Source organism: Rhinopithecus bieti, unplaced genomic scaffold (genome assembly GCF_001698545.2).
Source record: "Rhinopithecus bieti isolate Rb0 unplaced genomic scaffold, ASM169854v2 scaffold_7049, whole genome shotgun sequence".
NCBI classification, from domain to species: domain Eukaryota; kingdom Metazoa; phylum Chordata; class Mammalia; order Primates; family Cercopithecidae; genus Rhinopithecus; species Rhinopithecus bieti.
In genome coordinates this window covers 2634820-2661095 of record NW_016805922.1, presented here as the reverse complement: position 1 = coordinate 2661095, position 26276 = coordinate 2634820, and the positions used below count along the sequence as shown (strand labels likewise).

General features: G+C 37.4%; 1 protein-coding gene and 1 long non-coding RNA gene across 3 annotated transcripts in view; both read left to right on the top strand.

Annotated features, from left to right (window-relative positions):
- GRM7 (glutamate metabotropic receptor 7) overlaps positions 1 to 26276 on the top strand; it is a 921273-nt gene that overhangs the window by 119595 nt on the left and 775402 nt on the right. The gene's annotated exons all lie outside the window — the stretch shown is intronic.
- On the top strand, positions 3726 to 25569 carry LOC108530953 (uncharacterized). Its single transcript, XR_001886032.1, has 3 exons — positions 3726 to 3819; positions 7997 to 8183; positions 25137 to 25569. It is a non-coding gene; the product is annotated as an uncharacterized LOC108530953 (long non-coding RNA).

The following is a 26276-nucleotide window of genomic DNA, read 5'->3' as shown; positions in this document are numbered from 1 at the left end:
TTGGCTTACCTGGCTTTTGAGAAAAAAATATGCGTAATGTGAAGATTTTGAATTATCTATAATTATTATAAAATCCTCTCTGCTTTCCTTTACAACATTATTTTTCTATTGATTTTTTTGTATTCAATAAGCAAAATGAAGGATTGCAAAAGCAAGATAGGCCGGAAAATTTAGGAACAACCACAAATCACTGAAAGGCCACACATCTCTGACTATCCAAGATGGTTTGGAGTGAAAATTTGCCAAGTTAGTTAATGCGGGGAAGCTAAATAGAAAGGAAGCAATGGCAATAATTGGTAAACAGTTCATATGCAGGAAAAATAAGGCCTGATATTTTCAGCCTGGAGGTAGAGTAGGAACTGTCATAAACCCACTGAGGAAAGCTCAGGTTTCTGTGGAAAGGAAACTTTAAGGGATGAATGGGAAAAATGGTCACTATCCTTAATGATTTCAGGAAGTTAATTGATTTTTTTAAGGGTCAGAAAGGGATACATCAATGACATTGGGTGAATTATATGTTTACTGAGGGTCTAGTTACTGTTCCTCATAATTTTCATACATAAAATGAACTCAAGGTTAATTAAGAAACGTAAACTTTCATGTTTTGCCAGAGCCCTACAAACTTATAAGTTATTATGAGATATTTCTGTTTTCTGGCTCAACATTGAACCATGCAGTTCATCTATAAGTTAAACATTATAGTAGAAGCCGGCTTTTGTAATAATATTATTTACAAACTTAGGCACATTGCTTTTTTGTACAATCCAACCTCAGATGACCTTTTGTTTTGGTATTTTTTGTTTTCAGTTTTTTGAGTGCCAGAATATTGATAGATTTTGCTAAAGATACCTAACAATATCTTTATATCTAACAATTAGATATTTAACAATATCTAATAATCTTTCTATGTTTTTAAGCCACAAAACAATCAAAATAACCCTCCATGTGGTATGTTTTCTTCTGTCATCATAAAACAAAGAGCTTATGCCAGTCATAGGACATTGGTAGGTGACCACTTCCATGGAATGTCTTGAAGAACGAATCAAAGCTCACCTACTCAAAAACATTTTTTTCACTACCCTGCCACTTTTAATATTTGAGGACTTTTATGTATTCCCTGAATTAAGACATTTTCAGTTAGCCCTGCTAAAATATACCTAAATTTATTGGCACATCATCTTGGAGGTACTAGAACCTTGTGGTTAGGAAAATGAGCTGTAAAGTCATGAGTTCAATGAATGTTGTATATTATTATTATCCATATTATTTTACTAGTCAGCACCTATGTCGTGAGAAAAAGTAGAGTGCAAAAGTGTTGGGGAGAAGAAATAGTATTTCATCAAACTCTCTCCAATTGCTGTTTAATATGTCAACCCCAACTCTTTTGAAAGCTGATGCATTACAATAGCAGACCTTAGTAATAATTACATAGACTTTATTCCATCAATGGTTACTGGATTTATGCATTATCTATTTTTGTCAATAATTATTTATTGGCAGGCATTTAACAGTAATCACAGCAAAAGGTGATATACATTTGCTACCAGAAATTAATTTTTATTATGAATCACTTTTTTTCTCTACCCTGTGAACACTGTAGAGTTTATCTGAACATGACTGACATCAACACGTGTCTTTTAGTGATACAAATGTTTTTCTGGATCTTGCACTCACCCTGAATGTTTTCTTTAGCCTTTATGAAGGGGAATTGACTGATTATCCTTCAGTTACACTGATACATCCAATGATGTGAGGTCAAAGTTTCCTGAAAAATTAGGTTTAAGAAAAGTAAGGTCCAAGATTGTAAAGGAAGCATTCTTGAGGTAGAATGAAGCCTTTCCCATTGGAACTGAGAGAGGAGGGTGCTGACTTAATGTGTTATTCCAATGGGGTATGCGTATGCCAAAACAGTTTGTGTATCAGTGCAGATCGAAAAAGCAGTCCATTTCAGTTCCTCAGCTTTTTCTTCAGCATCAGACAGAGCACTGAGGCTGAGATCACCTTTATAAACAAGGCTCACACCTCCAGGTGTTTCCACCATTTATCACATTTTCTTTCTTTTTTTTCATTTTTTAATTTTTTGTGGGTACATAGTAGGCATATATACTTATGAGGTACGTGAGATGTCTTGATACACACATGAACTGTGAAATAAACATATCATGGAGAATGGGGTATGCATCCCTCAAGCATTTATCCTTTGGGTTACAAACAATCCAATTACACTCATTATTTTAAAATATACAATGAAGTTATTGATTGTAGTCACTCTGTTTTACTATCAAGTAGTAGATCTTATTCATTCTTTGTATTTTTTTTTTTTTGTACCCATTAACCATCTCCACCCACCCTCCACTACCCATCGCAGCCTCTGGTGATCATTCTACTCTCTGTTATCAATGAGTTCATTTTTTTTGATTTTCAAGTCCCACAAATATGTGAGAACATGTGATGTTTATCTCTCGGTGCCATTTATCACATTTTCAATGTGTGGTTATCAAGCCATTTTCACAAATATGTTGATTCATTGCTGCCAAAGGCTTGCAGGTATGCCTGATGGATCTCATGTTATAGATGAAGAAACAGAAGCTCAAAGTGGCCAAATAGCCCAATGTCACATGGCTGATATGAGATAGACGCTGGATGTGAATCCATATTTTCCAAATAAGCTCCTATTCTCTTTTCACTATTCCACATCTGCTGGTGCTGAGGTGGTAAGAAAAGGATGGTAATACTGGCTAAAGCAGTTGGGCCTAGCAGGAACAAAGACATGTTACTAAATCTGGAAACGGGCTTGACTGTAAACTATAGAGACGTATATTAAGGTATTAATGTTTGTCTAACATAATGTATAAAAAGACCCCCCTGAGGATGTTTTCAAGACTTAAATTCACTTATTTGAAGTCTTTAAAATTCCCACTAATATTTTGGTTTTTTTGAGAATAACCATCCTAACAAGTGTGAGGTGCCAGCTCATTGTAGTTTTGATTTGCCTTTCCCTGGTGATTAGTGATGATGAGCACCTTTGCATGTACCTGGTGGCCACAATGGGTGTGATGTTTCAGTTATGAAGGACAAGTATGTTCTAGAGATCTGCTGTGCAATATAGGACCTATTCTTAGTAACACAGTATTATGCACTTACAAATTTGCTAAGAGGATAAATCAGTCATCAAGTGTTCTTACCACAAAAACAAAAATCGAAAATGAAAAAACCCGAAAAACATAAATGGACACAAGGAAACCTTTGGAAGTGATGGATATGTTTATCACCTTTATTATGGTGATGGTATAACAGATACATGCATATGTCCAAACTCATCAAATTGTGCAAATTAAATATGTGCATTGTTTTTGGTATATCAATTATGCCTCAATAAAATGGCTGAAAAAACCTCACCTCCTAGTAATTCTACTGTAAACATTCATTTAGTTCCAGTTCCACATCTTGAAATGGATTATTTGTTTTCCTAACTTCTAATGTTCACTCTGTTAATGCTCATACCTGGTCTTCTGCCTCACACCCCCATGTATTTCATAATCTTGGAATTAACTGTGATGATTTTCTAAGCTCTCTCTACTTCTCTCCCTGTTAGCTCTCTATATGGAATAGGCTGCTGTGTTTTTTGACTTAGCTAACTTCTACCTGATCATTTGGATACCATTGTTCTAATTCTGCCCTGGCTTCCCCTGTATCTAAGCAGTGGCTTCTCATTCTAAGTTCCACAGCCATCCTTTCATGTTTCTGTCTTAGCACCACCAGCACTCTGCCACTCACTTTTTCTTCTCTCCTCTGAGGAAGCGAGCTGCATGAGTGGAGGTATGAAGCTTGTCATCTCCATACCTTCAGCTATCAACATAGCACCTGATACTTAGTAAGCATGTAAATACTAAATGAATGAAGGAAGGAAGGAAGGAAGAAATGATGCATTTTTTCCAAAATTGGATCTTGCTCTCTGTTACTCAGTTAATTCACACTATTCAAAAATAGTTCTACCTACTGCTCTTCTATCCTAATCCCTTTCTTTCCTAGTTTCTTTTCTCCTCTGTTCTTTCCTTTCCTTCTAATCCCCTTCCCCTTTACCTCCCTCCCTGTTTGCCTTTTCTTTTTTTTCTTCCAGCCTTCTGTGGTGCTTTATTGACAACTGTTTCTTGTGCACTTACTATGGCACAGGATACAGGCATGCACTTCTTGGCATGTACTGCTATCTTGGCAGAGACAATTAAGTGTTGCAAGAATAAAATAATGAAAAAATGCAGGCAATTTTCCTGCATTCAGAGTGCCTAACATTCTTGTGGTGGGGAAAGAAAGATAATAAACAAGTAGTAAATAAGATAGTTTTAGAAATTATTAGTGCTGAAGGACAAAAAAAAAAAAAAAAAAACCTGATAAACTTATAGAAAAGCTCTGGTACTGCTCTAAACAAAGTGGTCAGAGAAGACTTCTCGAAGACATGAGTTGTGACTTCAGTAATGAGAGGAAAGAGTATTACCTGGCAGGTAAGAGCAAGTGCAAAACGCTTCAAAGCAGGAGTGAACGTGAGCATTCAAGGAGCAGACAGGAAGGAAGTGTGCTAAGGTGAAGGTTGAGAGCTATTCAAGCTAGATCATGCTAGTTCCTTGTAGGCCACTAGTTCCTGAGTCACATGGAAGCTAGCAGAAAGATTTTGACTGGAAAGTTATATGACCTGGTTACTATATGTAAGAGGTCACAGTGGCTGCTGTATGAAGAGAGGAGTATCGAACACCAAGATTTCTGGAAACAGAGAGACCAGGAAGGTGGCTGTGGACCTAGCCTAGGGGAAATCTGACAGTCGTCTAGGCCAGGATGGTAGACATGGAGGCAGAGATTATCTCTTTGATAATGTTACTCTCATTCCAGAAGAAGAGCAAATTCTTTAAAAAGAAACTCAGGTCCGTGAAGCTAGACTCTCTCTGCATGAACTGTCCCTGAAAATCAGTATGACATCTAGGGAGGTCACATCACCTCCAGCTTTTGCAGGTCATCATGGACCACTCCTTTGGGACTTCACAGCTCATCTGTTGGGTGTCTCTCAGGAGTTCCAGCAGATACCAGATGCATCCAGTGTTCTTCAAGAATGCTGCTCAATCACTAAGGGCATTACCTTTCTCAGCCTAATGCATTTATTTTTCTACTGATGGTCCCATAGTGGCAGGTCTTAATGTTATCCTTGTGATTACTAACACTACAAGTTGTATCAGGGCTTCTCAGCTCTGGAGTATCTACTGTGAAGCAAGCTTACTGGTTATTGTTGTTGTTTCCCCCTGTTAAAATTGTGTGATATTTCACATCATTGTTTTCTCTTGTTTCACACCACAGCAATAGAAATTGAAGTCTTAAAATTTACTTTTCATTTGCAAATATTCAGAAGAACATGTACTCTGACTATGCCAAAATTTTCATAAGAAGTATAATTTCCAAATCATTTTTATTTTATATTTTTTAATTTCAAACCTTATGAAAGTTGGCTGTTTCTTCATTCCATATACACCAAAGGTAGCATTATTTGTAGGCCACATAAATTAATATTCTTAAGGTGATGTTTCTCAAGGTCTCATTTTGATTTGTGAGAAATTAGTCGGTATTATTGCAAAAAAAAACAAACAAACAAACAAAAAAAACCCTCCTATTTTCTATCACTTTTAAATGCTAGGTCAAACAAAATCAGTTTTCTTTAGGGTAGGATTTCTTAAATCTTTCAGCATAAAAATGTGCCATCAAGTTCTTTAAGTGGCCAAGGGTGAGCAGGATATATCACATTTCTGAAAGCAACTATAAACTGACAACAGAACCTTTTTACACAAAGCATTTAGAAGTAGTGTTCTGTGGAATACATATCAAGAGATTTCCTTTAAAGGTATTTTGGTGTTCAAACAGCAGTCTGGAAGGCCATTCTTTCATCTGAAAGAAATAATGTACTTTTTTCCTTTCATATGTTTTATGTATGTCAACACTTTAGCTAATGCTATTAGGAAAACACAGATCAACAAAGAATAGAAGATTCATAAAATCTGCATTTTTTTAAAGGTTATCCTCAGCTTATAAATGAGAAAACTCAGAGGCTTTAGGACAGTGAATTCCTTAAGATGACATAGTTAGGGGATGGATCCAGTCTATTTTGTATTCTGTATTTTTACCATATATGTTTATGGCTATCACATATAAATAGAAAACTTAGTCTTATCTCAGACTTTCTTCCTTCACAATCTTTCTTTCTTTTTCCAAATTATCAATCCTGATCATACAACTATGAATAATCATAATGACAAATATATAAGACATCTGAATCCAGATTGAAAGAGTGTCGTAAAATAAACTGATAAACCTAAGAAGCCAAGACTACATGGGAGTAATGGAAAAATACAACCTTTGGGTCCAAAGAGCTGATAATTCACATGACTTGAGCAGTGTTATTGGTTAGAGGGATGTATTGCCTCCATTGATCTCTCAGTGTGAATCATCAGTGTAACATCTGTGTGAAAAGAGCTAGTGTTATCTTGGGATCCATGAAGAGAAATATAATCTCCAGAGTGAAAGAGGCAGCAGCCTCTCTCTACTATGTGCTAATGGTTCTTTTCCTGGATGTTGACAAAACATTCAGAAATGTGAACAGCTGTTGCTTCCCTTTATCTTCAGGGCTCCTCTTTCCTCAGTTACTTTGATTTTGTGACTTTCAAGAACAGGGGATGCTAGCTGACTCTGCATTTTCTTTCTGAGTTACCTATATTCCTCCCTTCCTGAAGGGCTGTGCCTAAGAGGGCTGCTTACTATTTGTGCCAGCCGGGGCTCCCTGTGGATATTAGAGACAGGCAGCCCTTCCCAACTTCCTCCTTTTATCTTGAATTACATGAAAATGGAATTCCAAATATGATAGCTATTTTTTCCCAAATCTCAGAAAGATGTTGGTACTCCAGTCTTGTATTTTAGTCCATCGCTTCCTTAATATTTGAAAATTCCATGAGAAGAAAATAAAAACTTTAAAAGGAAGCAAATAAACAAATCTGATGGCAGTACTTCATGGACTCTTAAAGGGGAGTTAGAAAACGGTATCTTTTTATTTCTCTAAGTCCGTTAATACTGGGTTGGGAGATGGGTGTTAGAAATCACGTGTAAATACAAAATAAACCTTTTCGTTCATTTTCTTCTCCTTAGCGAATCACCAGGCATCCAGGCTTTCTAGTTATTGTTATTGACATGGTTCCATGGAGGGAGAGGGTTTCATGGAAGGGGGCAGAGTTGGCTTGGGCTGAGATGTCTGACTATGAATTTTTAACAAATGCTGGGTTTTCAATATCTGTCAATCCCGATTTTTCATTTTTCTTTACATAGATGTATTCATTCTCTTCACACTCTCCAATGAGTACCTCATTCTCTTCATGATCTGCCATAAAATACGGGTTCTTTCTGTGGGATTTCCTTATTTCTCCCCAACATTCCTCCTTTCCTAGAGAGATGGGCTTTCTCTTTACTTTTTAATGTTCAACAAAGCTAATGAACTCCAAAGTCTTCATTAAATCTCTTTGAGAGACTGATTGGGATTCTTCTTTGGAGCTTTATGTTCCGGTGGCCCAGGACTGTTTAAAGTTCACAAGAGGCCAGGAGTGGTGGCAGGAGCCTATAGTCCCAGCACTTTGAGAGGCAGAGATAGGAGGATTGCTTTAGCCCAGTAGCTCCAGGCTGCAGTGAGACATGATCACACCACTGCACTCCAGCCTGGTTGACAGAGCCAGACTCTGTCTTAATACATACATGCATATATGCGCGCGCGCACACACACACACACACACAAATGCCCTTTTACCAACCTGCACCCTTAGTTAACTCCCATTGTGCAAGAGATTACTTAGTCCCTGCCTGCTACTCTAGATTTGAAATTCCGTAAGAGCAGCCAATGTGTAAGTGCTGATAAAGAATGAATGAACCTATGAATGAGACTTTCACAGCACCTAAACTTGTTCTTCCTCTTTACTTGCAGATGGGTTGGAGGAACCTCTTTTCCCACCCTTTCCCGCCAGACTAATTGCTTTCAGGAACCTTTGGACCTAATCGCCAGAGCTAAGGAGAAATGCTTGACTGCAAGCAAAACAATGTGAAGGTTGCAAGAACAAATTTAGTGTTCGAACCAAATGAGAACATAAGATTGTAAGGGGCGGATATGTAAGGTGAGGAGAGAAGACTAAAAATCACTGAAATACAGCTAAAGTTAAGAGTCAGTGAAGAAAAGGCACAAACAAGATTTGAGAAAGAGGAAGAAAAAAGGGTCATATCCCACAAGCCAGAGAATGGAGTTAAAAAATTACTTTTCCAACTTTATTGAGGAATAATTGACAAAAATTATCTTTATTTAAGATATAGAAAGTGATGATTTGATATAAATATATATTGTGAAATGATTATCACAACCAAGCTAATTAACACATCCATTCTGTTAGTTACCATTTGTGCGTGCACGTGTGTGTGGTGAAAACACTTAAAATCTATTCTCAGCAAATTTCAAGTGTATAATACAGAATTACTAATTATAGTCACTATGCTGTACATTAGATCTCCAGAACATATTCCTCTTTTAACCAAAATTTTGTACCCTTTGACCAGTATCTCCCTATTCCCTACCTCCCAACTCCTCACAACCAGTTTGTTTTATGTTCAAAAAAAAAAAAAAAACTATCAACGCCATCTGCCACAGACAAGTCACGTAAGGACAGAAAAGACTAATTTACACGTTACAGTCACAGAAAGAAAGGCAGAAGTGGAAAGAGAAAGAGGATGAGGTGTAGCTGTAGGCTGAAGGTGCTGTAATCTCAAAAGCAGGCGTTTGTCCAGGAAAACGACTCTTAGTGTTCATTTCTTTCCCTGTCTATTGTGCTACATGCTCTTTGACATGATTTACTACTATTCAATACACTCAATTCAACAAGTACTTATTGCATCTCTGCATAAGCCAGCCTGTGCTTTGATTTTCTGAAGTCCTCAAAGATGAATATTTAACCTGAAATCACTTACAGTCAAGTAGAAGAGATAATATGCACATACATTTAACTGAAATGTAATGCAGAATTAGACACGAATCACAAAAACAAGAACAAATTGCCTTTGTGAGCTGATAAGTGGGTGAGGCCACTCCTTCATATCAATAATGCTGCCTGCAGGGAACAGAATCCTATTTAGATGATTCAGAAAACGTTAATAAAGGAACTATTTACAGAGCTGTGGATAGGTTCAAGGGAGATAACATGGAATGAGGTTGATGAGACTAGCAATTTAAGAAAGCTGTTAGCAACCTTGGCTTTATAGGGGCCAGAAGAGGAAATAGTGTGCCTGAAATCCAGTAAGGGATAGAGACATGGAAGAGTGCTACCCCACAGGAGCTGTAACCATGAAGAAAAGCTGCCACTACCAGGAAAAAAATGGCTTAGAACAACAAGAGATGGAGGAAGAGTTACCTGCAGCTCTTTCTCCTCCCACCCTCTGATCTCTTACTGCTAGGTCCCATTGGTCAAGCCAAATGTGTAGTCAGCTCCTTTGAGAAGCTAGATAGCCCAGTCAAGGAGATAATGCAGCACCCTGCAACACAGATCAGGGCAGAGAAAGATAGGAGGGAGACTTGAGGATAAGCCAATAGAGACCCTGTATTGGTCCTTTTTCATGCTGTTAATAAATACATAACCAAGACTGGGTAATTTATAAAGGAAAGAGGTTTAATTGACTCAGTTCAGCCTGGCTGGGGAAGCCTCAGGAAATTTACAATCATGGCAGAAGGGGAAGCAAACATGTCTTTCTTCAGATGGCAGCAGGAAGGCAAATAAGAATGAGAACTGAGTGAAGGAGAAGCCCCTTATAAAAGCATCAGATCTTGTGAGAACTTACTATCACGAGAATCGCATGGGGGAACTGCCCTCATGATTTAGTTACCTCCCACCAGGTCCCTCCACAACATGTGGGAATTATGAGAACTACAATTCAAGATGAGATTTGGGTAGGGACACAGCCAAACCATATTAGACCCCTTCTTGGAGGTATCAAAAAGGAGCAGGTATGATACAAGCCTTGGAACAAACATAACATACCATGTTATGGCATTCCCAGAGGTGTAGACAGATTGAGGAAAAGCAAGGAAGTGGAAACTCAAAGACAGTATTTCAGATTAGCTCAAATACATGGTGTGGGTCTGATAAGTGGTCTTAAGAGAGAGCAGAAGAAAGCATTAGATGCCCAATTGGGTGGCTTGTACTGTAGTTGGTGATTTAATGGTCTTTACTTGAAAAGAAAAGCATATTGAAACAACTAATCTGGGTGTCAGAAAAGACAGCCTGGAGGTGGTAGAGACTCTATGCAGAGAAGCCAGTCAGGACCATATCGCAGCATTCAAGCTAAGCAACTATGTTGGTCTGAAAAGGATGTTGGCAATGGAAAGAAATCATGAAATTATGGTTTTAAAGCAAACAGGGCTTAACGATGGATTACATATAGAAAGAGATGTAAAAATAAGGGTTTTAATTTGTGTTCTTCCATGGCACACAGAAGGAAGTCAGCAAAAAATAGAACTGAGGGAAGAAGGGATGAATTCATTTTCAGCTACTTGTGCTGGGAGGTGCAGGATTTGGGAATGGAGCATGGGCTGAAGTTGTACATTTGGGACTCAGTGGCATAGAGATCACAGCTGCCTAAAAGAGATTACAGTTGCCAAAAATAGAAAACAATAAGTGACTTATTAGTGGAAATTTGGCAAATAACATCTTAGTAATGTGATTATATAAAGGGATCGATTCAAGATATAAAAAACGGACACTGAAGTAGGAGAAGAAAGTAAGAAAATATTGAGCCAATAGAGGCCATCGAAAGAGGCAGTTTCAAGGTAAAATATTTCTAAAAAGAATCAGGACAGAGAAAGATCGTTGGATTGTGCAATTATGTAAATTACTATTTCAGAGACTTTGATGGTGAAGGAGCAATGTGAGTAGAGACCTACAGACCCTATGCAGGGAGGTGACAGGGGAAGGAATGTGGTTTTGTTTCTCTGATAAAGGAAACCTGAGCATGTCAGCTGGGAGAGGGGAAACAATTCTCTTACTGTCGTATTTTCTCCCTGTTTTCATTTTAATGAAACATAGTCTTAGTTGTCCTTAATAAACTGTAGTAACAATGTTCTAAGAGTCCACAGGAGGGAGACACTACTGTCTAAACTGACCCTGTGAGTAGTTAAATTGCCATAATATCTCAGTGCTTAAGGCAGAAAGCTGAAGCTCTTTTTTGTCGTTGAATTTTTTTTAAAAGAACATTGGTCAGATGTTTATTCTGGACATGGTGATTCCTTAAACTATTACAGCATTTTTTTTTTTTTCTTAGAGACAATTTATTGCTTGATGAACAGGTTTTATTTTCCTTTGTGGACTTCAGCCAGTGATATAAATAAAATCTTTTCAGTATCTTTTAGTAATTGCAGCACCTGACCATATAGTAGGTGCTTTAAAAATAATTGTTATTGTTTTTCTGAAGTCTTTCCTGGTGAAATTGTGCATTTGGATGATTAGGTCAAATTGGGTTTTGTATTTCTTTGTTGAAAGGGAGATTTTATTTATGGATGTACCACAGCTATTTCTAGTTCTTCACAGGCTACACTTTCACATCACAGGTTACTCTTTACCATCCTGCAATTAGTCAGAATTACATGACTGGCTTTGACTAACAAAAAGTAAGTGGAAGAGATGCATTTCAGAGTTGGTATACCACTTTCCACATGCTCTTATTCATTGGTAAATGCTTGCTGGCATCATAAAAGGATGGTGACTCTTTCATCCCTGATCCCTAAGGAACATAATCTTTCTCAACCAATCTATGTTTGTCATGAGACATGAGCGATAAATACATTTTATTTGTATAAGCAATAGTCACCAAACTTTTTTTTGTAAAAGACAGGATATTAAACATTTTTGGCTTTGTAGGCAACATGATCTCTATTATAACTACTCAATTTGTCATTTTAGCTAGGGTAACACAAATAATGGTCATAGACAAAAATTAAATTAATGGACATGTCTGCGTTGCCATAATACTTTTCTTATAAAAGCAGACAGCAGTCAGATTCAACCCATGAGCCACAATATATTGACACCTGTTTTAAACCTCTGAGGTACTGAGGTTGTTACAGCAGTATAACCTAGACTATACTGCCTAACTACTATTACATTTTACAAAGGAAATGTATTGGAGTACTGAATGGATGCAATGGCAATTTTGTACTTTGCTATGAAAATATTTGTTAAAATAGGACGATGTGAAATTGATTTGGTTTTGGAGCTTTATTTAATTTAACTGAATCATATCAAGAATCAAAGAAATAATCACATAAAATTGAATTGGAACAGCTATTTTTAAAGCAGGCTGAACATTTAGAAATTTTCCCAAAACTGAACACAGAAAAAAAGAAAGGAAATTATTTTTGAAAGACTATAGTGATCACCACAGAAGTAGTACCAAGAGAACACATATAAGCAAGGGACCATGGGAAGAAGTTTCCTCACTTCTTATCACTTAAACCCTAATTTTAATAATCATTGAGTTCAAATTTTAATTATAGAGGTTTAAAAAATGTGAAAGGTAAGCTTCTGTACACTACTGATTTTCTATTTTTTGAATTTGGTACTGTTGCATAGGTATGCTAACTTCATGAAAACGCATCCAGCCATATGCCTGATGACATGTCCTTTTCTGTGTATATAATTCTACAATTTTTTTTTTTTTTTTTGAGACCGAGTCTTGCTCTGTCACCCAGGCTGGAGTGCAGTGGTGCAACCTCGGCTAACTGCAACCTCTGCCTGCTGGGTTCAAGCAATTCTCCTGCCTCAGCCTCCCAAGTAGCTGGGACTACAGGCACATGCCACCACTCCTGGCTAATGTTTTGCATTTTTAGTAGAGATGGGGTTTCACTGTGTTAGCCAGGATGATCTCGATTTCCTGACCTCGTGATCTACCCGCCTTGACCTCCCAAAGTGATGGGATTACAGGCATGAGCCACTGCCTAATTCTACAAATTTTTAATAGAATTATCTCAAAAACCAAAATGAAGGAAATCATTTCTGAAATGTTCATAATAAATAATGATTTAGTTTTAAGAGTAATTTGGAAAGTGCAATTGTTATGCCAATAAACACCAGCATCCTGTGATCCAGCTAGGAGTTCTCTGGGCAATGTCACACTATTGGGAGTTTGCTCCTGGGCTCTGTTTTCTAGAAACATGCTTCTTTTGGGTAAAACCTCACAACTCATGGGTATCTCTTTGAAGATAAAATGCCCCAACTTCTCCCATGAGTAGTGAGAGCCATCTCAGCCAAATTTATTGCATCCCTCAAATTTTCTGTCACAAAAGCAAAGGGTATCTTCCTTTCCTTCAGTCTTTATTTCTTATCTCCCTTCTGTCATTCATGTTGCTGATTTCTTTCTTCTTGCAAACGGAAGGAAACCTGAGCCAAGGATTCCTTATGGGAGCTTGAGGGTCTTACTCACCAGAATCAAAATCCCTGACAAACCAATCCCTGCAGCTTAACAAAAAGCTAGGGAATTGACAAGCACAAAAGGAAGTCTGGAAGGAAAAACATCCATGTAATTCCCTGTCCTACCTACAAACATATGGAATGCAGATGAAATGCTTCAGAATGGAAAAGTATCAGGTACTTGCACTGTAGTAAGAAGTTATGATTAAAAAGCAAGAAAAATGTTAATGATCTTAGAATACTGTTTTTATTTTTTCTCTCTGTGAGAGAAGATAAACATTTAATATGGATACACTGAATTAATTGTTCCATAGCTCATGTGGCCTCTCATTTCTTTCTTTCTTTTTTTTTTTTTTTTGTCATTTTAAACTGGTTTTATTAGCTACATTCAATAATTAATATTTTCTTGGTCAGGTGCCATTACAGAGGCTACTTTTCTAAATGATAGTTTATTTTATTAGCTTTAATAGAAACTTTGTCTTAATATTTGTATTAATCTATTTTCACCCTTCTATAAGGACATACCCATGACTAGCTAATTTATAAAGGAAAGAGGTTTATTTGACTCACAGTTCTGCAGGGCTGGGGACACCTCAGGAAGCTTACAATCTCAGTAGAAGTGGAAGCAACACGTCCTTCTTCACATCACAGTAGCAAGGAAAAGTGCAGAGCGAAATGGGGGAAGGCCCCTTATAAAACCATCAGATCTTGTGAGAACTTACTCACTATCATGAGAATAGCATGGAGGTAACTGCCCCCATGATTCAATTACCTCTCACCTGGTTCTTCCCACAACAAGTGGGGATTATGGTAACTACAATTCAGGATGAGAGGTGGGTGGGGACACCACCAAACCATATAATTCTGCTCTTGGCCCCTCCCAAATATCATGTCCTCACATTTTAAAACACAAATACACCTTCCCAACAGTCCCCTAAAGACTTAATTCATTCCAGCATTAGTCTAAAAGTTCAAGTCCAAAGTCTAATATGTGACAAGACAAGTTCTTTCATCTCATGAGTCTGTAAAACCAAAAGCAAGTTAGGGCCAGGCGTGTGTAATCCCAGCACTTTGGGAAGCTGAGGAGGGCAGATCACCTGAGGTCAGGAGTAGGAGACCATCCTGGCCAACATGGTGAAACTGTATCTCTACTAAAAATATAAAATTAGCTGGGTGTGGTGGCCTGCACCTGTAGTACCAGCTACTTGAGAGGTTGAGGCAGGAGAATAACTTGAACCCACAAGGTGGAGGTTGCAGTGAGCCAAGATTGCATCATTGCTCTCCAGCCTGGGCAAAAGAGAAAATCTCCATCTCAAAAAAAAAAAAAAAAAAAAAAAAAAAAAAAAAGCAAGTTAGTTACCTCCAATAGGGCAGTAATTAAATCTTAAAGCTTAGAAATAATCTCCTTTGACTTGGTCATGCTGATGCAAGAGGGGGCTGTCATGACCTTGGGCAGCTCTGACCCTGTGGCTTGGCAGAGTACAGTCCCCCCACCCCAGTTGCTTTCATGGGCTGGTGTTGAATTTCTGTGACTTTTCCAGGCACACAGTGCAAGCTGTCAGTGGATCTACCATTCTGAGGTCTGGAAAATGGTGATCCTCTTCTCAGAGTTCCACTAGGCAGTGCCCCAGTGGGGACTCAGTTTGGGGGCTCCAACTAAACATTTTCCTTCTGCACTGCCCTAGCATAGGTTCTGCATGAGGGCTCTGCTCCTGCACCAAACTTCTGTGTGGACATCCAGGTGTTTCCATACATCCTCTGAAATCTAGGTGGAGGTTTCCAAACCTCAATTGTTGACTTCTGTGTACCCGCAGGCTCAACACCACATGGAAGCTGCCAAGGCTTGTGGCTTGCACCCTCTGAAGCCATGGCCTGAGCTGTACATTGGCCCCTTTTAGCCAGAGGTAGAGCAGCTAGGATGCAGGGCACTATGTCCCTAGGGTGCACAAAGCGGCAAGGCCCTGGACCCAGGCCATGAAACCATTTTTTCCTCCTAGGCTCTTGGCCTGTGATGGAGAAGCTGCCATGAAGGTCTCTGACATGCCCTAGAGACATTTTCCTCATTGCTTTGGTGATTAACATTTGGCTCCATGTTACTTATGCAAATTTCTGTAGCAGGCTTGAAATTCTCCCCAGAAAATGGGTTTTCTTTTCTATTGCATTGTCAGGCTGCAAACTTTCCAAACTTTTTGCTCTGCTTGCTCTTAAACACTTTTTGCCACTTAGAAATTTCTTCCACCAGATACCCTAAATTATCTCTCTCAAGTTCAAAGTTTCACAAATCTCTAGAGCAGGGGCAAAATGCTGCCAGTTTCTTTGCTAAATCATAGCAAGAACCACCTTCATTACAGTCCCAACAAGTTCCTCATCTCCATGTGAGACCACCTCAGCATGGACTTCATTGTCTATATCACTATCAACATTTTGGTCAAAGTCATTCAACAAGTCTCTAAGAAGTTTCAAACGTTCCCACATCTTCCTGTCTTCTGAGCCTTCCATGTCTCTAGGAAGTTCCAAACTTTCCATTTTCCTGTCTTATTTGGAGCCATCTAAACTGTTCCAACCTCTGCCTGTTTCCCAGTTCCAAAGGTGCTTCCACAGTCACGTATCTTTATAGGAGCAACACACTCTCTGCAGTGCTAATTTACTTTATTAGTCCATTTGCCTGGTGCTATAAGCACACACCAGAGACTAGGTAATTTATAAAGGAAAAAGGTTTAATTGACTCACAGTTTTGCAGGACTGGGGATGCCTCCAGAAACTTCCAATCATGGTTAAAAGGGAAGCAAACCCATCCTTCTTCACATGGCAGCAGCAAGGAGAAGTTCAGAGTGAAGGAGGGGGAAAGCCCCTTGTAAAACCATCAGATCTCATGAGAACTCACTCACTATCACCAGAACAGCATGGAGGTCACCACCCCCATGATTCAATTACCTCCCATTGGATCCCTCTCAAGACAATTGGGGACTATGGGAACTGCAATTCAAGATGAGATTTGTGTGGGGACATAGCCAAACCATATCAATATTTTAGTAGCTTAAGTGAATATAATCATTACATTTTAAATAAAAGATGTATTAATTTCATTTTCAAATTAAGATTTAGAACATAATATGTACTTTCAATAATAAACCGTATTGGATTCATTATATACTGCATGAATATAACGCAGGAGTTTACATAATATTTTTCAAGATTTGTTCTCTCATGCTAAAGTTTTTTGTAACTTTTTTTCATCAATATAAATGCAACAACAGTAATGTCAGAAGATGTGACTTTTTTTTTTTTGAGTCAGAATTCCACTCTGTCACCCAGGCTGGAGTGCAGTGGCACAGTCTTGGCTCACTGCAACCTCTGACCCCCAGGTTCAAGCAGTTCTCTTTCCTCAGCCTCCTGAGTAGCTGGGATTACAGGCACCTGCAATCGTGCCCAGCTAATTTAATCTTATCTTATCTTATCTTACTTTACTTTACTTTACTTTATTTTATTTTATTTTATTTTAGTAGAGACAGGATTTCACCATGTTGTCCAGGCTGGTCTCGAACTCCTGATCTCAGGTGATCCAACTGCCTTGACCTCCCAAAGTGCTGGGATTACAGGCATAGCTACCTCGCCCAGGTGAGCATGTGGCATTTTTAAAAAGCACATTCTGAGGTTTCAGAGTGTAATAGGAAAAACATGAACTACAAGTAGAGTCCATTATAACTGATTTTAAATTCCATCTCTGTCCCTCATTTCCTCCATGATTTGGGAAAACTCAGTTCCTGTGAGACTTAGTTTTCTCATCTGTGTAACAGGTATACAAATTCTTATGTGACTACTATCTGTATTAAATGGGACAGTAGACCATTAATAAATGGCAACTTCCCTTTCAGAAGCATTGTCTTATTTACAAAATTGTACAACATTCTTATTAAAGGATGGTTGTATCTGAAACGGCTTTAATGAAGAATCCCCAGATCTTAGTGTCTTAGAACCACAAGCCTTTGTGAAATATGTCGGCATGTCTGGACTGACTGATGCATTTTGGCATTTCTTTTCTTTCTGGAACTCAGGCTAAAGGAGTGGCTACTCTTTAGGACAGCCATTACTTTGGAGTGGGAAAAAGTAAGAGACATTATGGTGTATGTTACCTCTGCTCACATTCCATTGGCCAGAGCAAGTCAGAGGATAGAGCCAGACAATGGAACAGAGACGTGAATGAATTTTGACTATAGGAATCCTTCAAGGCATACATCAATAAACAGAAAAAAGAGGAAACAAAGATTGGAAAAAATATAATATGCTTGAATGATATTGCCAATTGGAGGGTTACTCAGTAGTGTAAATAGCCTTTTGCTGAAAGTCATAGTCAGGGAGTGGTGATAGCTGCTAACCTAGCCATCCAACATAACCCAAAATGAAGAAAACAATTTGAGAGTTTATAATCATGCAAAGCCTTTTTAAATACAATAAGCCTGTACAACATAGTGAGACCCCATATGCACAAAAATATTTTTTAAAAATTGTCTGGGCATGGTAGTAAATGCCTATTATCCCAGCTACTTGGAAGGCTGAGGCAGGAGGACCACTTGAGCCTGGAAGGTTGAGGCTACAGTGAGCTGTGATTGTGTCACTGCACTCCAACCTGGGTGATAGAGTGAGACCCTGTCTGCAAAATTAAAAAAAAATTAAAAATAGGCCCGGGCGCTGGTGGCTCAAGCCTGTAATCCCAGCACTTTGGTGAGGCCGAGACGGGCGGGATCATGAGGTCAGGAGATCGAGACCATCCTGGCTATACGGTGAAACCCCGTCTCTACTAAAAAATACAAAAAACTAAGCCGGGCGATGAGGCGGTCGCCTGTAGCCAGCTACTCGGGAGGCTGAAGACAGGAGAATGCGTGAACCCGGGAGGCGGAGCTTGCAGTGAGCTTGAGATCCGGCCACTGCACTCCAGCCTGGGTGGCAGGAGCAAGACTCCGTCTCAAAAAAAAAAAAAAAAAAAAAAAAAAAAAAAAAAAAAAAAAAAAAAAAAAAAAAAAAAAAAAAAAAAAAATTAAAAATTAAAGGGCTATCTTTTGTGCAGTGCATATGCATGTAGTTGGTGGGAAACATAAATGTTAACTGCATGTGTGGGTAATTTACAGATGAGCTACTTAATTATGAGCTTATTTGTAGATCTGTTAAAACCAAATGGAAAACACACCTATTTGTAAACTGGCAAATAAGCTCTTCCACATATGAAGAACAGCTTGTTTCAGGGTTTAAAATATAATAAGATTAACTTTTAAATTGAGTTGAAAAAACAGCAAGTTACAGATAAATTGAGTTACTAAGGAAAGTGATTTCACTTTTAAAAACGGAATTAAGGGCGTTGAAATTAATTTATTTTTGAACAGAATGTGCTCAATGTAAGTTTTGTTTATTAATTTGCCTTTGGACAAACTTTTTTGAAAGAAAACCAAATCTATTATAAAACTTTGTTTTTCATATTGGCAGCCCTGCCTCAAATTTTTATCTACAATAAACATGAATTATATACCACTTGCTGGTGGAAGTCCCATCTGCCCATCGATTCACTTCAGCAATGAGATGTGTGTGCATGGACTCTTACTGTAGTATGCATTAAGTCCCCTAAGCCAATTACTTAGTGGAGACATTTAATTCATTTTAATCTTTCATTATATGCTTTTGATTAATGGTTAAAATAATGATAAGTTATAGCTGCAACATTCCTTGTTAATTAGTGGGAAACTTTCTAGACAATTTGGAAGAGTTTCTTGTATCTCTTGTTTTAGTTTTAAAAAATTGGGAAGTAGGAAAGAGACAAATAATCCTCTTTGAAGATTGAATTATTAGGAATTATTAAGGGAAGGTATTATCTAAGGGTATAGTGGTTAGCTACACAGGCTCTGAATCAAACAGACCTGCCACATTTTAAATCTCACTCCTAAGCTTTTTAGATTTGTGTTTGAGGAATTTTGTATAATATTTATTAGACTTGGGTTCCTCAATTAAAAAACAGGATAACCATAGGGCTTCTCTGGTAATTAAACTAGAACTATGTGCCTAACAGATAATACTATTCATTAAAGAATAACTCTTATGTACCATTTAATAGATTGGATGATTTTCAAACATACGTATTACTGACAAAGAATCACTAATATATACATATGAGAAACTTAAATGCATATTAGAATACATAAATGAAAGGGTATTATTGAATTGTTTTATCCTGAGCACTCTGCTAGCCCCTGGGGATATAGACATATGTAAAAATAGGGATGGTCCCTAGCCTAATGTAAGAGGCATTAAGAGTTATAATGCTACAGTACATTGTTGGTGAGAATGTTAATAGTATAGGATTTTTGGAAAATAGTATAGATAATCTTTTAAAAAATTTAAAAATAGAACAACACAATGATGCAGCAATCCCATTTCTGGGTATATATCCAGAGGAACTGAAAGCAGTATGCTGAAGAGTTGTCTCCACTCCTATGTTCATTTAAGTACTATTGATCATTGCCAAGGTATAGAATTAACCTAATTGTTTATCAACAGATGAGTAGGTAAAGAAAATGTAGTATATTACACAATGGAATACTATACAGCCTTTAAAAAGAAGAAAATTCTATCATTTGTGACAACATGGATAAACCTAAAAGATATTATGCTAAGTGAAATGAGCCAGGCACAGAAAGACAAATATCATATGATGTCATTTATATGTTGAAGCTGAAAAAAGTAGATCTCAACAAAACTCAGAGCAGAAAGTGTTTACAGAGGCTGTGGGTTGAGGGGAAGTGGGATGCGGAATCTGGAGATGTCGATCAAAGAGTACTAGGTTAGACTAAAGGAACACAATTTAGTGAACTATTGCACTGCATGTTGACCACAGTTAATAATAACATACTACATATTTCAAAATTGTTAAGAATAGATTTCTAATGTTCTAGCTGCAAAAAATAAAGGATAAGTCAGTGAGGTAAAGGATATGCTAGTTCGCTTCATTTACTCTTTCTACAATATATGCAAATATCAAAACATCACATTGTGCCCCATAAATATTTGCAATTAATATTTGTCATTTTAAGAAAAATAAATATGTATTTTTTTAAAACAAAAAAAGCTATAATGCTCTACAAGGAGTCCATACAATAGTTTACCACAGCATAATGATTTAACATATTTGGGTGGTCCTCAAAGATTATACCATACAAAACTTGATGAGATGATGAGATGCTGCTGGTCTATAACTATGACTTTTGTCCACTATAAGAGTGATAGGTGGAAATGAATCACTGAGTTAGTGGATGAGTCTAGATCTATGTTAAGCATATGCTTTAATTTTGTTTTACTTTGCAATTTTAGTTAAGTGCAGAGTGATTGCTGCTATAGTAGTAAGTAATGCAATGTATTACTATAATAGTGATATAATCCAAGGGTACATGCATCTGTTCCTATGTAATAAGTTCCCTTTAAAGGTAGCAGCTTAAAGCAACAATAAACACATACTTCATAAACTTTGTTTGAGTTAGGAATGATTAGAGCAGCCTAGCTAACTCAGGGTATCTCATGAGATTTTACTCAAGACGCCAGCTAGAGACGAAGTAATCGGAAGGCTTGTCTGGCATTGGAGGTTCTACTTCCCAGATGATGCATTCACATGTCTAGCAAGTTAGCTGTGGTTGCAGGAGGGAGGCCTCAGTTCATTGCAATGTGAAACTTCTCATAGGGAAACTTGAGTGTTTTTGCATAATGGCTGCAGGCTTCCCCCAGAATAAGTGATCCCAAAGGGCTCAGAACAGAAGCTGCATGGCCTTTAATTATCTAACCTGATAAGTCATACTCCACCATTTATGCAGTATCTCATGATTATACGTGTAAGCCAAACTCAGTGTGGTAAAGGAATAAATAATTAGCATGAATAACAGGAGGCGAGAATAATTTGAACCCATTTTAGGGGCTGGCACCATAGTAAAAGTGTTTTAAACATAAGAATTACATGTATATGATGTATTGGGATGAACTGGAAAAATTTGGAAGTATACAAATGAGGTTTGGTGAAAACGATCTTTTTAATATATTATATAACTTTGGTTATAATTATATAAGTATTAGGACAAATATGAATTGGATAAAACTTTCAAATACAATCTATTTGGTTATGATTAGTGAGAAACTTGAACTTCCTATTGAGAATGAAACTATTTTTAAGAACTCATCTTATGCTTGAAAGGGTTACAATGAAATGTCTGATCAATACTTTTTTAATGACGATCTCTTCAAATTCTTGATAAACATCTTTAACAAGAAACTTCACTCACACAAGTAGATAATAAAATAATTTAAATCATTTTATAACAATTTAAAACATATACCAAATTATGTTCAAACATTGTAATAGCTCTTTCTTTTCAATTTATTGTGAAAATGTGAATGGATTAAAAATTCAACCCATGCTTTTCCTGTGAAGTGTTTCAAAATAATAATGAAGCCCTAATTTACAAAATGCACTGCCTTATTGGATTAGAGGCCCTACAAGAAGCTTGGATGACTCCAAAAAAGCACATCCAACAAGTGCTTCAAAAAAAACCACAGACAATAGGCAGGGAAATCAATATATGAGACTTCGATTTCAGGCTGCTGGCTGGACTTGTGCATGTCAGGAGTCCTTGCTTGTCATCGCCAGGCACAGCGCCCTCTACAAATTGCACCTTAGCTCTACATCACACACTGTAGGAAGCTCACTGGTGCACCTTATGAACAATGAGAAGGTCTGTATTTGGTTGCTGGCTCTTGAGACAGAAGACCAGATGGTAGTTTTTGTCTTTGAACAAGTCAGGCGTCAGGGTGGAGTAGCAGATGCTGGGTACTGATCATCATTTTCACGGCCAGCAAGGACCGTGGGCCTACTCAGTAGTTCCTCTCAGCGCTTGACTACCTTTTATGAAATCTCAGAGAATCTGCTCATAGCTGGATGTGGCCATGAGGGGACTCTGGCCAATTAGGCATTGATTGGCTCTATCTCTATCCCCAACTACACGGGATTCATATTTTTTGTCAAATCTCTAACTCATCCATATCACGAGTAACATTTTATTTTATATTTATTTATTTTTATGTATGTATGTATGTATGTATGTATGTATGTATGTATGTATTTATTTATTTATTTTGGTGAGACGGAGTCTCGCTCTGTTTCCCAGGCTGGAGTGCAGTGACGCGATCTCGGCTCACTGCAAGCTCCGCCTCCTGGGTTCACATCATTCTCCTGCCTCAGCCTCCCGAGTAGCTGGGACTACAGGCGCCTGCCACCATTCCTGGCTATTTTTTTTTTTTTTTTTTGTATTTTAGTAGAGACGGGATTTCACCGTGTTAGCCAGGATGGTCTTGATCTCCTGACATCATGATCCACCCTCCTCCGGCCTCCTGAAGTGCTGGGATTACAGGCATGAGCCACCGTGCCCGGCCAACATTTTATTTTAAGAGTTTGATAAATCAGTTTTAACCTATAATCCTGGCACCTTTAAAGTTCTGAAAGCATCTCAAAGTTTTCAGTAATACTGAATTCTATGAATAAACTTATGTGTTTTCATAGTACCATATGTTAATTTAAGTATTTGCAGACATATTTTAAAACATACTTCGTAAGAACATTTCATACAGTGGTTTTCTAACTTGGCTCATCATGAAACTCCTCTGGGCAGAATTGTATGATTTTAAATATTGATAGTTAGCCATTGTTAGTATGCTTCTTGCAATAGCAAGTATCAAAATTTTAATTTAAATTCAAAAATCTAGGCTTACCTCAGATACAGAAAAATCTAGATGCACCAAAAATGAGATCAAGTTATTTGCTGGCACTCTCTATATATTTCTGCTGCCTCTTTTTATAGGGAGTCAAAGCTGACTACTTATTTTTACACTATGTTTAGCATGGAGAGGTTGCCTCTTTTTTCAATAGCTTCAACAAAAGGCTCAGTGTTGAGTCTCATTGCCCTGTTGCTGAGGAATGCTCAGACTGGCCAGAACTGTGTCACATCCCTACTCAGGTAACAAAGGGGATATAGCCAACCTCATTCAAACCATATGGCTAAAATAGAAGAGAGGTATAATGCCTCAAAAGAAAAATGGGATGCTGTAATCAAAAGGGAAATGGTTACTTAACACCTTTCCCCGCTCCTGGCTCTCCTCCAAATCCATTATGTTTGTTAATCTGAATTTCAAAGGAGTAGGACTTTCCATCTATATTTTGAAAGAGTCCCCCAGAAATTGAAGGACCGCTGGTCTACTGTATATCATAACCTTATCATTTTTAGATACATAGGAAAATGGATAGAAAACTAATTAGAATTCTATGCTTACTGAAACTCAGTTGATATTCTGAGCTTCATAGCCACCAAGATTACTAGCAGAAAGTGTGTGAAAAACTGTCTTTATGTGAAGGGAGCTATAATCTAAGAAATGTAGTGTCACTCAATGGGAATGCCCACAGAATAAATTCTTGTTAATGCCATTTCTTGATAAGTTAATGCGCTTCCTTCCATCAGATTGTAAAGATTGTTAATCTAATTATCTTTCCTTTTTTACTCTGCTGCAGGGAAGCCCAGAGAAAAAGTTATTGTTTTGCCATAGTAATAATATAAGTGTTTGTGGCTATTAAATCCTTTTTGCCCTTTCTTATGACAGTTATTCAGTGTGTAATTTTGCAGTAGTAGTGTAAGCCACACTACATCATATTGGGAGGAGAAATCAGAAAATTTTAATGAGTTCTCATAATTGAAAAACAAATTCATACAAATAAAATGTCATTACACATAGCTGTGTGTATAACTGAAAAGGCAAAAGGAACACTGATTTCATTTTACAATCTTGAGGTATTTCTAATGAATTAAGTTAAACAAATCTTGCTGAGCACCTACTATGTGTTAGAATCTGAAGGAAATATAGCAATGAAAAAGGTGACTTCTTTTCAAAGGGATTGACAAATAATAGCGATAAATAAAGCATATGAAAATAACTTCAAACAGTACGAAATATCTCAATGAGTATAAAATGATATGTTTATTAGACAAAACAACAAACCTTGGTAGACAACTTTCTAGAGCTAATTTGGTTATTATTTCTGGATAGATTGAATATGTTGTATTTCTACTTGGGTCTCCAGCTTCAATTAGCATTCTCAAATGATTAGTGATGGTGTGGCTAATGAAGAAAAAGCTCAGGATGTGGCATGGGCCCTACTCTTGATTTTTGGCTCTGACATTTAACAACTGCTGTAGGTCATTCAGCAAGTTCCTTTGGCCCTTTGAGCCTCTTTTTCCATCAATCAAATGGAGATGATGGCCACACCTAACCTGTATCACGATGATAAAGATTAAATGGAACAGTTTCTATAAAACAGTTTCTAGAAAAGCATCAATAAGAATGTTTGTTATTCATATTTTTTTGGCCTTCAGGATCTTCCCTGTAACTCTCCTGTAGCAGATATTATATCCCCAAAAATAGAAATATTATGTTATCTCACTCATTCTCAGAGATTTGGGGAAGCCTATGAGCAATATCTCTCAATATCTGGAATATCTCAGAGTCTCTGAGAACATATTATCTTACATTCCCTTGTTCTTTCTCCATTCCCAGACACTGCACCAATGCCTGGATGTAGCCTCATGGCCTAAGATGGAAAGTTCTCAATTGCCAACTCCTGTCTGAGTTTGCTCTGCCCTGGAATATCTGGCTTGTATTTTCCTCTTATTATAAACTTTGATTTATTTATGAAAAAGTTTTAAATGATCTGATGCCCCACAAAATGTTCAAGTTCATCTATAGATTGTTTCTTGAAGAAGAAAACACTAAATATGTGACTTAAAATAGTCAGTAGTAGCTTCCAGTTTATCCCAAATTCTGAAACTGCACAGCGATTTGAGAGATTCTAGTACTGGAAAACACGCCATTCACCCATTAACTGACTGTTGACACCAAGGACATTTGGTTCTTGGCCCAACTGTACCTGCAGAACTAGCAACACAAAAAATGTTCAAAACATTCCCTCTCATTCTGTCTTATATTGAAATTAAGGTAAATTATATTCTTTTCTAAAGCAAATGTCGTAACATCTAACAAGCAAATAAAAGATAGTATAGACTTGCTCTAGTGTTTATTTGGATGTTGCCTGTAGATAACAATGAGAAAATATACTCCTCTATTGGTGTCCTTTGGCCTTTTTAACAGGGTCACCTACAATGGCTGAATTTTCTCATTGTGACAATGCCTGTCTCTGACCTAGAAGGAGTTATAGAGCTAATTGGCTGTGCAGCATTTATGCAGCATCCTGGTGCATCAGTAGAAATTGTCAAGAATGGCCTTCTTAGTTTGCTGTTGATTCAAACTCATCTTTTGTTTAGGACCTGGTTCTTAAGGAAATTATTTGGCATTCAAATCAAACACTCATAACTGATGGAAGAGTCTGATGACAATTCACATCATCCTAGGAGGCCTTTAGACACTTACTACACTGATTTGCTAAACGTGTTTACATTTAATTAAAGAAAACTCTCTTCAAGCAGGAGAAAGTTGCTGAGTGGGAAACTCAATTGTTTGGAAATTTGCATCTCTTCCAACAAACAAAAAGAAACAAAATTTAAATACCATCTTCTTGAAAGAAAATTGGTTTGCAAAGAAAGAAGAAAACTACTTGATGATGATTTTGTGTCCCTCTCAAATTCAAGTTTATATCTACAATTCCAAATGAAGTACTCAATTGTTTTTACCTCATTTTGG